Source organism: Homarus americanus, unplaced genomic scaffold (assembly GCF_018991925.1).
Source record: "Homarus americanus isolate GMGI-L3 unplaced genomic scaffold, GMGI_Hamer_2.0 scaffold31037, whole genome shotgun sequence".
In the NCBI taxonomy this organism is placed as follows: Eukaryota; Metazoa; Arthropoda; class Malacostraca; order Decapoda; family Nephropidae; genus Homarus; species Homarus americanus.
The window spans coordinates 23,907,230-23,922,247 of record NW_024722227.1 but is presented as its reverse complement, the minus strand read 5'-3'; positions in this window follow the sequence as shown (position 1 = coordinate 23,922,247).

Here is a 15,018-nt window from a genome sequence, read left to right as displayed (position 1 = left end):
AGCCTTATCGAAGGAGGTGGGCGCCACGAACTGGCTTACAACATTACCGATAAGAGCAAAGGGCTTCAGCCTTAACAAACAAGAATTTTTAGATGCCATTACTCTAAAGTATGGTTGGCTAGTGGAAGGTATGCCCACCCAATGCGTGTGTAGCTCTTCCTACGATAGTGACCACGCCATGGTGTGCAAAAAGGGGGACTTCATATGCATAAGAAATGACGAAATAAGGGATCTAACAGCGAAAATGCTGAAGGAAATTTGCCACGACGTCACGGTGGAATCGACCCTCCTTCCATTGGATGGTGAGAATCTCCATCACAGGACTTCCAACACATCCAACGAAGCCCGTGTGGACGTCGGTACCCGAGAATTCTGGACGCAGGGACAGTGAGCCTTATGAGATATCAAGATATTTTACCCGATGGCCCCATGTCACATTAACCTGTCTCTCGAAGTTGCACAAAAGAGGGATGGCAAGGATAAGAACAGGGCATAATCTATGAGAATTGCGAATGTAGATAAAGACAGCTTCACTTCTTTGGTGTTCACAACATCTGGCGGAATGGGACCAAGTGCATGATGTTTCTACGCCAGACTGGCCTATGTGTTATTGGAACAGAAGCAGCAACCCAGAAGTTACGTAGCAGCCTGGTAGAGATGTCGACTGTCCTTCTTTCTACTTTGGTCTGCATTGCTTTGCTTCAGGGACACGAGATCATCGGCCTCTAATCAAACAACAGTCGCAAATATTGACTATGAGGCAACAGTCACTGAATGCCGCATAGATCTGCGGCTTACTTAACTCAGCTAGGGTAGCTACTTTTGTATTAGAATATTCAATAAATAAAGTATTAAAATGTTGGTGAAGGTGCGGCTATAAGAAAAGGTTGGAGGTCACGCTAATAAAAAAATAATAGTAGTAGTTGGAAGGTCTGTTATGACAACCTATGATATTATCTCCAGGAATACTGTCACAGGTCACAGGTTCTTCCAAATTAAACTTTAAATACCCATTCAATTTCAGGATCATAATAAATAATGTGTAAATATGTCAAATATAAGGTAAAAAAATTCCAAATCACAACTCCATATGTATACATTACCCAACTCATACATTATCATATTTAACATAATAAACAAGGGCACTTAACTAACTTGGCATCACTAGACAACACAAAGATACGTCATTAGCCACCTGGCATGACAAACATAAAACATAATATATTCAGACAATTCAAAAGATAATACATCCTAACTTAACATATGCTAGTAACCAAGTATACCCACAAAATACAGACAACACAGACCAAATGCGACCAACAATGATAGCATACTAAAACCACCAAATACAGACAACAGCCACCAAATACAATATATACTGATAATATACAATACTCCACAAACTACAAATAACTCGTTACATCGCCTAACATGATATATATATGTATGTATTAGCCCCAGTCAAATAGACATTAATGCTTTTATAAATGTGGGCTACGTGCATTATGTTTATATAATTACATTACCCACGGTAACTAGCCTGTGAGCCGTGAGTAGTCATCAACTGTACATATGACACTTGTGACGGTGTGTTTCTACTGAGTGCCCCGCACCTTTACTGCAGGATCAGCTATTAGTATTCGGCTTCTGGGAGTAAGTATCCCGTCTTCCACCAACGTAAGGCGTATGTTCACGAAGCTCGTTACACATACGTTTCATCCCTTATTGACGCTCACAGCTTATAGTGTCAATTACTTTGATATCCCAGTTATGGTGCAATAGTTTATTTTCTTAACAAATGGAGAAAAAAACATTTGGCTTGATAACTTAACCTGAACACTGATTTTACAGACTCTTCATCAGTGATTACAACAGGTAAACTGAAGGTAACGTGAGATGGCAGCAGTAATTGGACCCAATGATAAGAAAGCCAGTGTTTTATACAAAAACTCCGATTTGCACATGTGATATCTACCAATTTGAGAGACTTGTTTGATGTCCCAGTTCAACATACATGTTAAAAAGATTCTGTTTTTTTTATAAGTGATTTAATACATTTTATCACATCCAGTATATGTGGTACCACTGTACCAGGCAGCATTGCCAACACCCCTGAACGTCTTAGCAACCCTGCCTTCAAGACGTTCTCAAGACTGTTTTCAACTAATAACCATTCGCTCCTCACCAGAGGTCCACCCCTACCCCAGTACCAAGAATCACCCCAAATCCAGCCTCCCCCCAGAAAGTCTACCCCAGCCCCTACGAACCACATGTTGTTTGATTAGTCGACATTTGCCTCATTGCCCTCTCAACCCCTGATGAACAACTCATCGTGGCTGAACCCAGTGAACCACCGTGCGATCCACCGTGTGACCCATCATGCAACCCACCATGTGACCCACTGTGTGACCCACTGGGGTTACATCGGATGGCTTTCTTCGGCATCACTTAGATCATCAGATCAACCACCCCCTGACAACTACTACGTCATCGACGCCATCTTGGACACGTCATTAATGACATATTGGACACTCCAACATCATAGCAAGATGCTATATTGGATTTTCGTTTCTATAACAAGGAATGATTGTGACCGTTACGCCAGCTATGAGAATAAACAATGCTGAACACTTACAGACATATCTACCAGAACTTCAAGACTTCAATCAAGTTGTTGGTTTAGGTATTTCACAAACCTGAATTAGTTTTACACACATTAAACATATTCTACAGCAAACCATCACACGTCAGACGTCGAGATAGGCTAATTTAAATTAATAAGTGCCTTACTTTGCCTATTACTTACATAATATTATTTTAGTATTTTTCGTTTGTTTTAGTTACTGATTCATTATACCTTCATTCATTTACTGTAAATGGGTGGGCAAGGTTATTGTTTAGTATATTCTGGTATTATTTGCATTATCATTTATGGATAATTTTAATTTACCTGGTTCAGACATTATGCAATTAGCAGAAGATTACAATAGTGACTCTGATCAATCAGAAAACACAGTATCAACTGATGTAGTGCCTCCTATCTGAACCGCCATTAATGCTGTCGTTGCTGCAGATCTACATGGAACACACACTGATTTACAGAGAAACACCCTACATTGAGAGCAGTGAACAATTAATCGATCAATCATTTGGTGATTTACACCGTTCGGCCAAATGTCCGTCGGCTGGATGTCCGTTCTGTCAAATGTCCGTCGGTGAAACATCCGTCGCCCAAATGTCCTTCGGCCATCTGTCCGGGAGCCATATGTACGACCTGACCTAAGTTGGGTACGGTGTAAATCACCAAATGATTGATCGATTAATTGTTCACTGCTCTCAATGTAGGGCGTTTCTCTGTAAATCAGTGTGTGTTCCATGTAGATCTGCAGCAACGACAGCATTAATGGCGGTTCAGATAGGAGGCACTACATCAGTTGATACTGCTCCCGGACAGATGGCCGAAGGACATTTGGCCGACGGACGTTTCACCGACGGACATTTGACCGAACGGACAAAAGGCCGTACGGACAATAGACCAAATGGACAAATGGCCGAACGGACATTTGGCTGAATGGACATATGGCCATTTTAATTTATTTTTTTATTTTTCTTTCTTCTTTGTAATGTATTTTTTGCACATTTACTAAAGGATAAAAGATATTAATTGTATTGTAATTGCTTCTTTGCAATGTATTTGCTTTATAAAACAAAGGATAAAAAGATAACACAAGTTCAATGTGATACATTTGCATGTTATACAATTTTTTTTTTGCACATTTACTGAAGGATAAAAGATATTGATTGTAATGTAATTGCTTTAAAAAAATGCTGTATAAAACGAAATGTTCATAAATATTTAAAGATTGTGGGCAATTGCTCTCAAGAAGTCGATTCTGGGATACTCCTCATATTTCTCAATGACAGACTTCAGTCTTGTGCTTAATATCTGGTACTTCTTCTTCGGTTTCCTCAATACCATTCCTGCTGCTGCCTGCTCAATTGTCAACTCCCAGTCCGACTGCTATTTTCTTAGTTTTGAAACGAGACGGCAAACGGTGGGGTGGGTGATTGCCATTCTCTGCTCAAACCCCCTGTGCCATCCTTGAAGAGAGTTTGTTGTCCGTGGAAGGCCTTGTGTGTTTCTCTCCAATATGCTCCGCAGCCTGAGTTCAAATGCTGGTATTCGTCGTCTTCCACGCTGTACAACACCAATCCATGTCGCTTCAAAGTAGCCAAGAAACTCAGATAGAAGTTCATAAGTTTCATCATCTAGTGCTGAGACAAATTCATTGAAGCTTTCAGCAACGTCACTGACTGGCACAAATGCTGATTATTTCCGACGTCTACCAGATATTAAACACAAGACGGAAGCAATTTTTATAAAGTAATTACATAACAATTAATATCTTTTCTCCTTTAGTAAATGTGCAAAAAATATATTGCAAAGAAGAAATAAAAATAAAAATTTAATTAAAAAGGCCATATGTCCATTCGGCCAAATGTCCGTTCGGGCATTTGTCCGTTCGGTCTATTGTCCGTTCGGCCATTTGTCCGTTCGGTCTATTGTCCGTTCGGCCAAATGTCCGTCGGCTCGATGTCCGTTCGGTCAAATGTCAATCGGTGAAACGTCCGTCGGTCAAATGTCCTTCGGCCATCTGTCCGGCCACGGTACATATGACACCACACCTCAGTATGGTTCTGTTCATTCACCCTCCACACCAAAGTCCAGTGTGACAGGATATTTTACTTTCCCTCCTGCATCAACTAATCCTCCAGTGACGTCTAAGTTGTCTAACAACCAACTAAAAATGGCTATAGCTGGCTCAGGCAAGTCAACTAACAATTCCATTATCCTAAAAGTATTATCGCAGAACGAGAGCATTCGCTAGTTCACGGCGGAAGATGATTATCATATAGTTACAATTTTACATTCATGTGAGGATGTAATAAAGGAACATTTCAATCATGGGAGATGTGAATTGCAAGGCTTTCTTATTCGGTCACATAAAGGAAGGTAGTCCCACTAGCAAACACATGAATGCTAGTGGCCTTGCTCATTCTAAATATCATGAGTTTCGAGGCACTTTATTTGGTCCTTTGGTTTTGGGAACACTGAATGGTCACCTAAATTGGATTTTTAGGTGGGCAAACCGTCTACATCAGCTGGTTCGGCCACAAGACATTATAAAAAGTGTCTCTATAGAGGGTTACTTCTGTCAAGATATGGCTAAATTTTGTGGTTTGGCTTGGCTGGATGCTAACAGCAAAATTTCATTAGAGCAATTTTCAGACATGTTTGAATTTGCGACTTTTATATTATTGGCAGGGACCCTGTGTACAATCAAGCTAAGACTGATGATATGCCCAGTCTGATACAATTAGATTTTACGCATGTAAGATCTTACTTAGGTACTGCACCCCATACCACACTGGCCAGAAAACTTACAATAAAGGTCATGCAATTGACTATTGTTACCAACTCCAGCAAGGTGGTAACAAATCCAAACACCATACAACCCACAGGACAAATCCAAGACCAAAACAAGACTAAACCTCGGTCCCATTGAGCAGTTGTTCAGGCCACGTCTGCTGCTGTACCGACAGGTGATATGTGGTTTATGTTTCATAACACTGCCTCACAGTGTGTGGAGATGTTCGGGGTACTTGGTTCTAACTACAGGAGCGAACATAAGCACCTGTAGAGTTCTGTAGGTTCTATTCAACGGAAATATACAAGGGTGCGCATACAAGCACAGGTAGTCCCTACACTCCTATATGGGTCAACTGACCTCTCTCTGACCTCTCAGGCGACATGTCGTAAGTGGTACATTAGCAGCTTCCAGATGTCGCCAGGCACATTTATCTAAGCGTGTGGTGACATGAAACAGGGGCATTGCCACACGCTACTAACTAGAGAAGTAATGTATACATATAGAGTACATACATGGTATACATACAACATACATACACCTCCCCGCCCCCTATATGCTTATAGCAAAGTCTTGAGCGGACCTTTTCCTGTGGATCAAGGGATCCACAGGTCGAGTGTGTGGAGGAACCGCCGTTTCCTCCGCCCCGCATAACGCATTCCGCTGACCCCGCCACCAGTGCTGAGTCCCATACCCCCAGTGATTAAGCCCCGACAGCACCCCCAAAGTGATAAAATTCAACAACTTATGCAAAATCTGTCAGTGAACTTGAGAGAGAAATTAGTTGTAGCACAGGAGGTGGGCGCCTCACACTGGCTAACAACGTTACCGATAAGAGTAAAAGGCTTCAGCCTTAACAAATAATAATTTACAAATCCCATTGCTCCAAACAGATATGGTTGGCAGGTAGAAGGTATGCCCATCCAATGCGGTCTGTTGCTCACCCTACGACATTGACCACGCCCTAGTGTGAGAGAAGGGTAGCCTTGTATGCATAAGGCATGAAGAAGTAAGGGATCTCACAGTTAATATGCTGAAAGAAATATGCCACGACGTCATGTTGGAACCGATCATCATTCGAGTGGACGGTGAGAATCCCCACCACAGGACTTCCAACACATCCAACGAAGCCCATGTGGACGTCAGTGCTTGAGGATTTTGAATGTGGGGACAGCAAGCCTTCTTTGATATCAGGATATTCTACCCCATGGCTATATGTTACCGTGACCTGTCTCTTAAGGCTGCTTACAGGGGGATTGGGAACGAAAAGAACAGGACGTATGCATTGAGAATTCAGAACTTGGATCGAGGCAGCTTCGCTCCTCTGGTGTTCACAACATCTGGTCGGATGGGACCTAGTGCCAGATGGTTCTACGTCAGATTGGCCAAGTGTTATCTGAGCAGAAGCAGCAGCCCAAAAGCTTCGATGCAGCATTGTTGAGATGTAGCCTGTCCTTCTCTCTGCTTAAGTCTATATTGCTTTGCCCCAGGGAAACAAATTCATCGGCCCTTAAGCCAACAACAGTAGCAAATACTGATTATAAGGCAACAGTCATTGATCTGCGGCTTAACTAACTCAGTTATTCTTCTATTAGGATAGTTAGGTAATGAAATGTTTGGAGAAGGTATGGCTCTAAGGGAAGGTTGGAGGCCATATAAAAAAGTAGTAGTAGTATTCATTCACCCCAACATGGCCCACCCTTGTAGCTTCCCATTGATCAATAATATCCACCAATCACGAGGCCCAAGAGACTCCCTTGGTGAAGTGTGCAAACAAAGAAACGCTGATAATTATCGTCACTATCTAGATTTAATTGTAAATCACGCTCACTGTTTAAAACAATACAACTTTTAATCACTTACGAAAGGAATTATAATTTTTGGTTAATCTGCAAACCTTATTTAGGTAGATATAGTTGGATTATTCATATTTTTTATTATGTAATCTAATTTCATAGTTACGAAGGGAAGAGAAAGAAGAATTAGAGACAACAGACGTCTAACTAAAAGACACTGGTGACCTCTGCTCATCTTCCCATTGTTCAGTGAACCGTAAGAAATAATCTCTGTGGTTAAACGAATCTTAAAAAAAACCCGATGTCTTATAGAAAATATGAATGACAATAGGAGTAACTGAAGTATCTGTAATTTCCAAGGAATTCTGTCGAATCTAGTTCCCTATACATCTTTTCTACCTTATTAGAATAAAAAAAAACTTATTCTGCAATATTTTACATATATTATATATTTTTCAGCCAATAATATTGAAAGATGGTGCATAAAAGCGGAGTGATGAGGTTAAAAGAGAAATAAATTAGGCAGAAGAGTGGGTGTGATGAAGTTGGGAGCAGTGCGTGTGTGCGTGTGTGTGTGTGTGTGAGTGTGTGTGTGACAAGGGGGTAGAGAGAAGATTAATGAAGATAGCGAGGTTTGTTTATTTATTAAGTGCCTGGCCGTGACCTGATGAAAGGGTATAAAAGCTAAGGCCAGTCTAAGGATAATACCATTAAAAAGTAGGACAATATTAATGGAAGTGACACTGGTGTCTCTCCCCCTCCCTCTGTCTCTTGTTAATTCATCGATAAAGGAGGGAAAAATGTGTATCTAAGGTGTTTATACTATACTACTACTACTATTTTTTTAAACGTGGCCTCTTCCCTCCCCCAATAGCCACATCGTCGCCACCATTTTATTACCTAATACCCTAATACAAAAGTAACAACCCTAGCTGAGGTAAGAACGAATTCTCGAGCACTGACGCCCACACGGACTTCATTGGATATGTTTGAAGTTCTGTGATGGAGGTTTTCATCGTCCAATGGGAGGAGGGTCGGTACCACAGTGACGTCATGGCAGATTCCCTTCAACATGTGTGCTTTGAGATCCCCTACTTCGCCATGCCTCAAGAACACGAAGCCCTCTTTCTTGCATACCATGGCATGGAAGATGTCGTAGGATGAGCCACGCACGCATTGGGTGGGTATACCTTCTATTGGCTCACCATACCTTAGAGCAATGGTTCTGTGAATTCTTGTTTTTTAAGGCTGAAGCCTTTTGCCCTTATCAGTAACATTGTTAGTCATATCGAGGCGTTCACATCCTGTGCTATAGTTATTTTTTTCAAGTTCTCTGACATTTGCAGTTGTTAAAGTTTATTACTTTGGGTGTGCCGCTGTTCTGTCGTAATAGACCGTCGAATCTTGTTTAATTCGTTGGTATCTACATGACTTGCTGCATTCTGAGCTATTATCTGGTCACCGAGGGCTACAGTAAGCTTGATAGAGTTCTGATGTTCGGTGGCAGCAAGCTTCTCTGGATAAGTCAATCCCATTCCTCCCAGTCTCGGTGGTAATGCAAGGATTGACGTTTCTGCTGGGGTTAAATAATGGCTTTTCATTATTGCTGGGATAAAAGTGACCTTGCTGGCTTCTTCCAGAGGGTGGAGGAGGGGTCCGATATCGGGGATAGTGCGCATCAGGTAATTCCAGGGATGCTTGACTATGGGTGAATACCGCAAACGCTGCATTTGACACAGTTTTAGCAATATCCGACAGAGCTTGGATTTCTTTCACCCAATCATTTACCATTCCCGTTACGTACGCGGTCTTGAAATCGTTCGTACCGAGCACCTCCATTGCCCGTTCATAGTATTCTGGCTTCACAATGAGGAAGAGTTATGCTATTTCCAATAGAGTAATATGGTTGGTATTAACAACGTATAAGGGTGGAGTAAAATATTTAATAATCAAAACAGACAACACTGTTATGGCACACGGCAGCACTTCCACGCCACACGGCAGCACTCTCCCACGACGCACAGCCACACTGGACTCCCAAACACACAGCTCACGGCAGGACTCCCACAGCTCACGGAAAGACTCCCACAGCACACACACAGCTCACGTCAGAAAGTGTTGACCGGGCCAGCCAGGAGTCTGACTGCAGGGGTGATGGTTTGCTGCTTCTAGCTCACCTCCGTCACACCACCTCGTAGTCCCGTCTCATTGGCCAGTCCCATTATGACGCACTGTGACGTTGATTGACGTCAGTAATTGCTGCTTGAACCAGCCAACGAGTCCTTAGCCAGCTGGTCCAGAGTCATGGCATGACATTCGCCCCTGCTAAAATAATTTTTTCTTTAGGAAAGGAAAATTTCTCAATTCTATGGCCCTGTTTCCGACGTTGGTTCATCTACTGATTATTTGTATCCCTTACCATTAGTCTAGAAAGAAGATCAGCTCCGACATTTGCATTTCCTCTGATATATCGAATCGTGAAATTGAATTGTTGGAGGTATAACGCCCACCGTTTTAATCTTGCATTTGAGTTCATACAGGTGCGGAGGCTTGTTAAGGGCAGGTGATCTGTTTCTAAGGAAAAATTTTCACCATATAAATAGAAGTAATATTTCTTTATACCTTCCACTACAGCTAGTAATTCCTTTTCAACTGTGCTGTAATTCTTCTCTACGGGCTTTAGTTTGGGAGGGGGAATGGCGTTTCCTCATTATTTCAAATAAATCCTAACGTACAATTCTCTAATGTAATGAATTTTTTTTCCACCCTTAAAAGAAATATGAGAAAGAATCATTAACCGCTTCATTTCTTTTTGCTTTAACTGAGGTAATGCTAGCCTATAAACTTTGAGGCATTGTGATTTTGCGGCATCGTCGCATTACTTGATTATAAAAAGCTCATAAAAATAATAGCCGCTCCCTCCCATTTCTTACATGACGGCGGCCGCTTCCTCACTTGGACATTAGTGTTTTCGGTTGCCAAATACCTTAATTCTGGTAAAAAAAAAAAAAAAATAGGTCGTCTTATTTTAGTTTGTCTGTTTTATATATTTTTAAGTTAAATTATTCTAATTCGTTGGTATAATATATTGTCTTAATAAGCAGCAGAAATATTTGTAAATATTTAAAATATTGTTCATTCCGAAAAATTTGGCATACTCAGCATTGCTCAGCACAATGTGCTGACGCTGCTGCAGACCTGCAGTGCTGAGTAGGAATGCCAGTTTATTTGCACACCAAGTCACCTAGAAAACGCATGCACTTGTCTTGACACTGGTGGAAGTCTACAAAACTATTATTGTACGTTGTATGTGTTGACAGAACTGTTGAAATTACATAGAGGCATTCTGAAAACTGGAGCTCAATGCGAGTGATGTAGGCTTTGGTGGTTTACCCAAAATATCCAAAATCTTTATTTAATCAAACGTTGTACCCCCAAAAAAGAGTGAGAAACGTAAACAAGAATCCATACAATAATTTTTCACAAAAAAAACAAAAGTATTAGAACACACAGAAGAAAGTGCAACTTGTACAAGTGATTCCACAAGTGATATTGAGTGCGGAAAAGTAATTCCACAACTACTACTTCTAGTGGTGTGTCATATTCCAGTGAAGTGACACTGCCAGGACAACATATAATTAAGTCTGCATGGCATGAAATTTGGACTGCTGAGATGTGGGAAGATAAGAAAAAAGGCTTACCCGTGGCTTGTGAGTGATTCCGGAAAAATCGGATGTGCAGCATGCTCTAGTGTGAGAAATCTAGGCCCATTTAAATCACAAGGTTGTAGGTGTTCGTGGTATAATGTTGTCTAGCACTCAGGATGGATGGAAACTCTAAGGTGGTTTTCTTGTATAATATAAGTTATATGATAGACAGTCTGGTGCTGGAGGTGCCGTGTGGTGAGGAGCTGCTCAGTAGAGACGTTCGGTGAGTAGCGTGTTGAAGCGTAGAGAAGATGTTGCCTGTTGCTGGCCTCCTGGTTGAATGAATGCTGGACAGCGAGGAGCTTGCTGGAGTAGGTGTTGCTTGTTCAGGAAGATGGGCCAGAATGAATCTCAATTCAAGTTGTTGGGGATTACTGGCCTCTTCGCCGTTAGGCTATTTCGGCCGAAGCTGATTGGTTGGACTTCTTTTTTCTCTTGTTTCTTTTTTTACTTTTCACTTTCCATTCTTCTTCTTGATCTTCGTCTTCTTCTTTTTGGTCTTCTTCTTTCTGGTCTTCTGTTAGGATATTCTCGTACACATCAATAATCGATGTCAAAGATAGTGTAATGTTATCGGGTTCGTGGTTGTTCTTGTCTTGGTTGTTTTTATCTTGGTTGTTCTTGTCTTGGTTGTTCTTGTCTTGGTTGTTCTTTTCTTGATTCTTCACTACAAGGAGGGCCTCCTTGTAGGTCAATTTCTCTTTAGCCCGCAGCCTGGCCACCCTGCACTCCTCCCTCCACTTGGGACACTCCCGGTCGGAGGAGGAGTGAGGGCCACCACAAGCCGCGCACTTCTTCGCGGCCGCCTGGCAGTCAGCGTCAGTGTGGCCGGGTGTCCCGCAGCTTGAACACACCTCCCGAGCACGACACTTTCGCGCCAGATGGCCATACTTCTGGCATTTGTAGCAGCGAGTGGGTCTTTGCTGGTATGGTTTTACTGGGATTTTCTCCCAACCCAGTAAAACGGAGCTAGGAAGTTGTTTTGGGAAGCCAACAAGGGCAGCGTTGTTGGTCAGCTTCCGAACAATTGAGAGCTGATCTCCAATCAGCTCAGCAAGTTCATGTTTTTCCAGATACTCGATTTCTGTGTGGGAAATGACTCCCAAAACCAAGTTGTCTTGAAGGCAGGCTTCAAAAATGACGTCGACTCCATTGAGTTTCGTAAGGGGTGGCAATTTGTGGCCCTGTCCCCATTCCTCGAAGGTGATGATAAGGGTACCGCCTTTACTGCGGACGACCCCTGTCACCCCCGTGATTCCGAGGTGGTCAAAAAATTTTCTCATGACAAGAAGATTGAGTTTCTTGCGCGAAGGGTACTCGGCCGGAATCAGTCTAACAACCTTCGCCTGGTCTAAGGTGAACATGGTCACGTGGTACCTCGGGAGGAAGGAGCGTGGAGCCGGGAGAACCTACCTCGCCGAGGTTCAGTTCTCAAGTGTGAATCTCAATGGAGAGACAGAGCTTATATACCCAGCAGCCGTGAGTCATCTATGAGTCATGTTGGGAAAACCCGAGAAGTAACCGGTCTTTGGCTCGGTTGCTAGGATACGGTGGCATCTGGTGACGCCGCTCGCTTGCCGCTAGTTTTTTTGCTAGGGAAGATGGTAGCAGCTGGTGGCTGCGGCTATGCAGTTGTAGGGGAGAAGTCCACTACAAGGTGCTCGTGTTTCCAAAGAATGGAGTTCAGTTTCAGTTTCTTTCAACGGCAGCACAAGATCAGTCCAACTATCATCCTTGAGAACAAAATGTTTGCTTCATTCACAGTCGAAGTCACACTTCAGTGCTGTTAAAATTCTTCAGAGTGCAAGGGAACAACAAGTTGAAACTCTTGTGGACCGCTTAAATAAATCTGAAGTATACAGTAGGCTACTTGCAAAATATTTAGAACTGCATATTATATAGCCAAAAATGATAAACCATATACTGACCATTTTGATTTGTTGTAATTGCAAGGACTAAATGGTACAGACATTGCACAAGGAATGCGTTCACGATTTAGTGCTACAAATATGATTGGCCATGTTGCACAAGAAATTAGATCAAGAGTCAGCAAACGCATCCTTGAAATAAAAGGAAAAATTGCCATTCTAATAGACGAGTCCACCACTCTTAGTAGCAAAACTACTTTGATAGTCTATTTCAAATGTGAAACGAACAAGTCAGATGATCCACATTTTATTTTCTTGGATTTGCTAGAATTACCTGATACAACAGCAAAAACAATAATTGAACACTTACTTACTTGTCTTGCTGAGTACGGGTTTGATCATGATTATCTTCAGGACAATCTTATTGCTTTTACCAGTGATGGTGCCAGTGTAATGTTGGGGGAAAACTCTGGTGTGGCTCAACGACTGTTGCAGAAGTACCCTAATAGTATGGCATTGCTTAAATCATCGCTTGGAATTGCCAGTAGCAGATACAATTTCTGAAGTACATGGTGTTAATCATTTTCGTTCATTTATGGATAAACCGTACTGTTTATACAGTCAATCTCCTAAGAACCAAAGAGAAATTCAACAGTGTGCAGCGAAACTTGATGAACAAATGCTAGGAACTACAGGTAGATGGGTTTCAAGCTCCTTCAGAACTGTTTCAGCAGTTTGGATTGACTATGCATCTCTGTGTTATCATTTTGAGCATGTTGGCATGTTCAGGGGACTTCATAAACGCATTTCATCAAAACAGTTTCTCCTTGATCTGGCACTTATGTACGATGTATTATTTGAATTATCTCTTCTTTCCGAGTCCTTACAGAAAGGGATATTACTATAGTTATGGAGACAAGTTAATTCGTCTCAGCATACGATTTTTAGAAGCAATGAAGGAACGCAAGGGTAAAAAAGTCTTAGAAACAGAAAATGACATTAAGGAAATGAAGTTTGCATCAGTGACACTGACAGAAAACAACAAGATTGTTTCAATCAATCATGGTCAGTTTTTAACCAGTATCATAAACAATATGAAACAACGGTTATTCACATCAACTTCTTCCCATGAATCAACAAAGTCACGACCAGCAACTCCTGACTCCATTCCAAACATAATTTATGAGCAGGGTATCTAAGAAGTCGATAAGTGGCCAGCTGAGATAAATTCAGGATTTGGAGAAAATGAAATAGAGTCCCTTTGTAAACGTTTTAGATTGCCATTTTCAAAACCAATCACAGCATACAGAGATTTTCTAGACAACGGTGGGCGACATATTCCGCCAGACCTGAAGCCTTTAATCGGATGTTCAAAAGTAATCCCATGCAGCTCTTCTGAATGCGAACGAGGCTTTAGCAACATGAACCTTATCGTGACGGAAACGAGGTCTAGACTGTTAATCAACCATATGAGCAATCTCATGTTTATTAAACTTCACCTGGAAATCAAACGACTACGTACACAAATGGCTTAGGTGTCATCGTTCAGCAACTGATACACAAATAAGAATAGCCAAGTCCAAGGATTTCACTGTGGATCCAGTTTGGAATATCTGTTAAAAATTTCTCAAAGACTGCAAAAGTTCAAGGTGAGCCTAAATAGATTATTTTTTAAATTGTATTTAATAAATTGTATTGCTTTGAGACTACGTTAGCAGGGTTTGGTATCGAAACTGGGGGTAAAAATGTCGCCTGCGTGTATAGTACAGTGGGATATAGGGATCCGGGAAGTTCAGCTGTCGTCGTCTGTATGTCACGAAACTCCTCCGACACATTGGGATCACTTGTTACCAAAATTGGAACATAGATTGATTAGACCTATGCGAGGGTCAATTAAGCATTGATATAAATGATATTGTCCCCAATGTTAATGCCCACCCCCCATCAACCCCTCTTTTGACCCCGAAAATCAGTCAGGAACCCCAGTTGTATGGGCTCGCTGCACTCGCCAGTGCCCCCACCATCTGAATAACACTTTCAAAATGCGTTCCCTCACTTCTTGTTTTAGAACTACACCATTGTGCCACCGGATATACCTCGCCCTCGTTTTCTTGTAGAAGTAAGCTCCGATCCCGTCCAGAGAAGCGTCTGCTCTGAGAATGAAAGGTTTATCAAAATTAGGCAACTGAATAATTGATTGTTTACATAGCAGATTTTT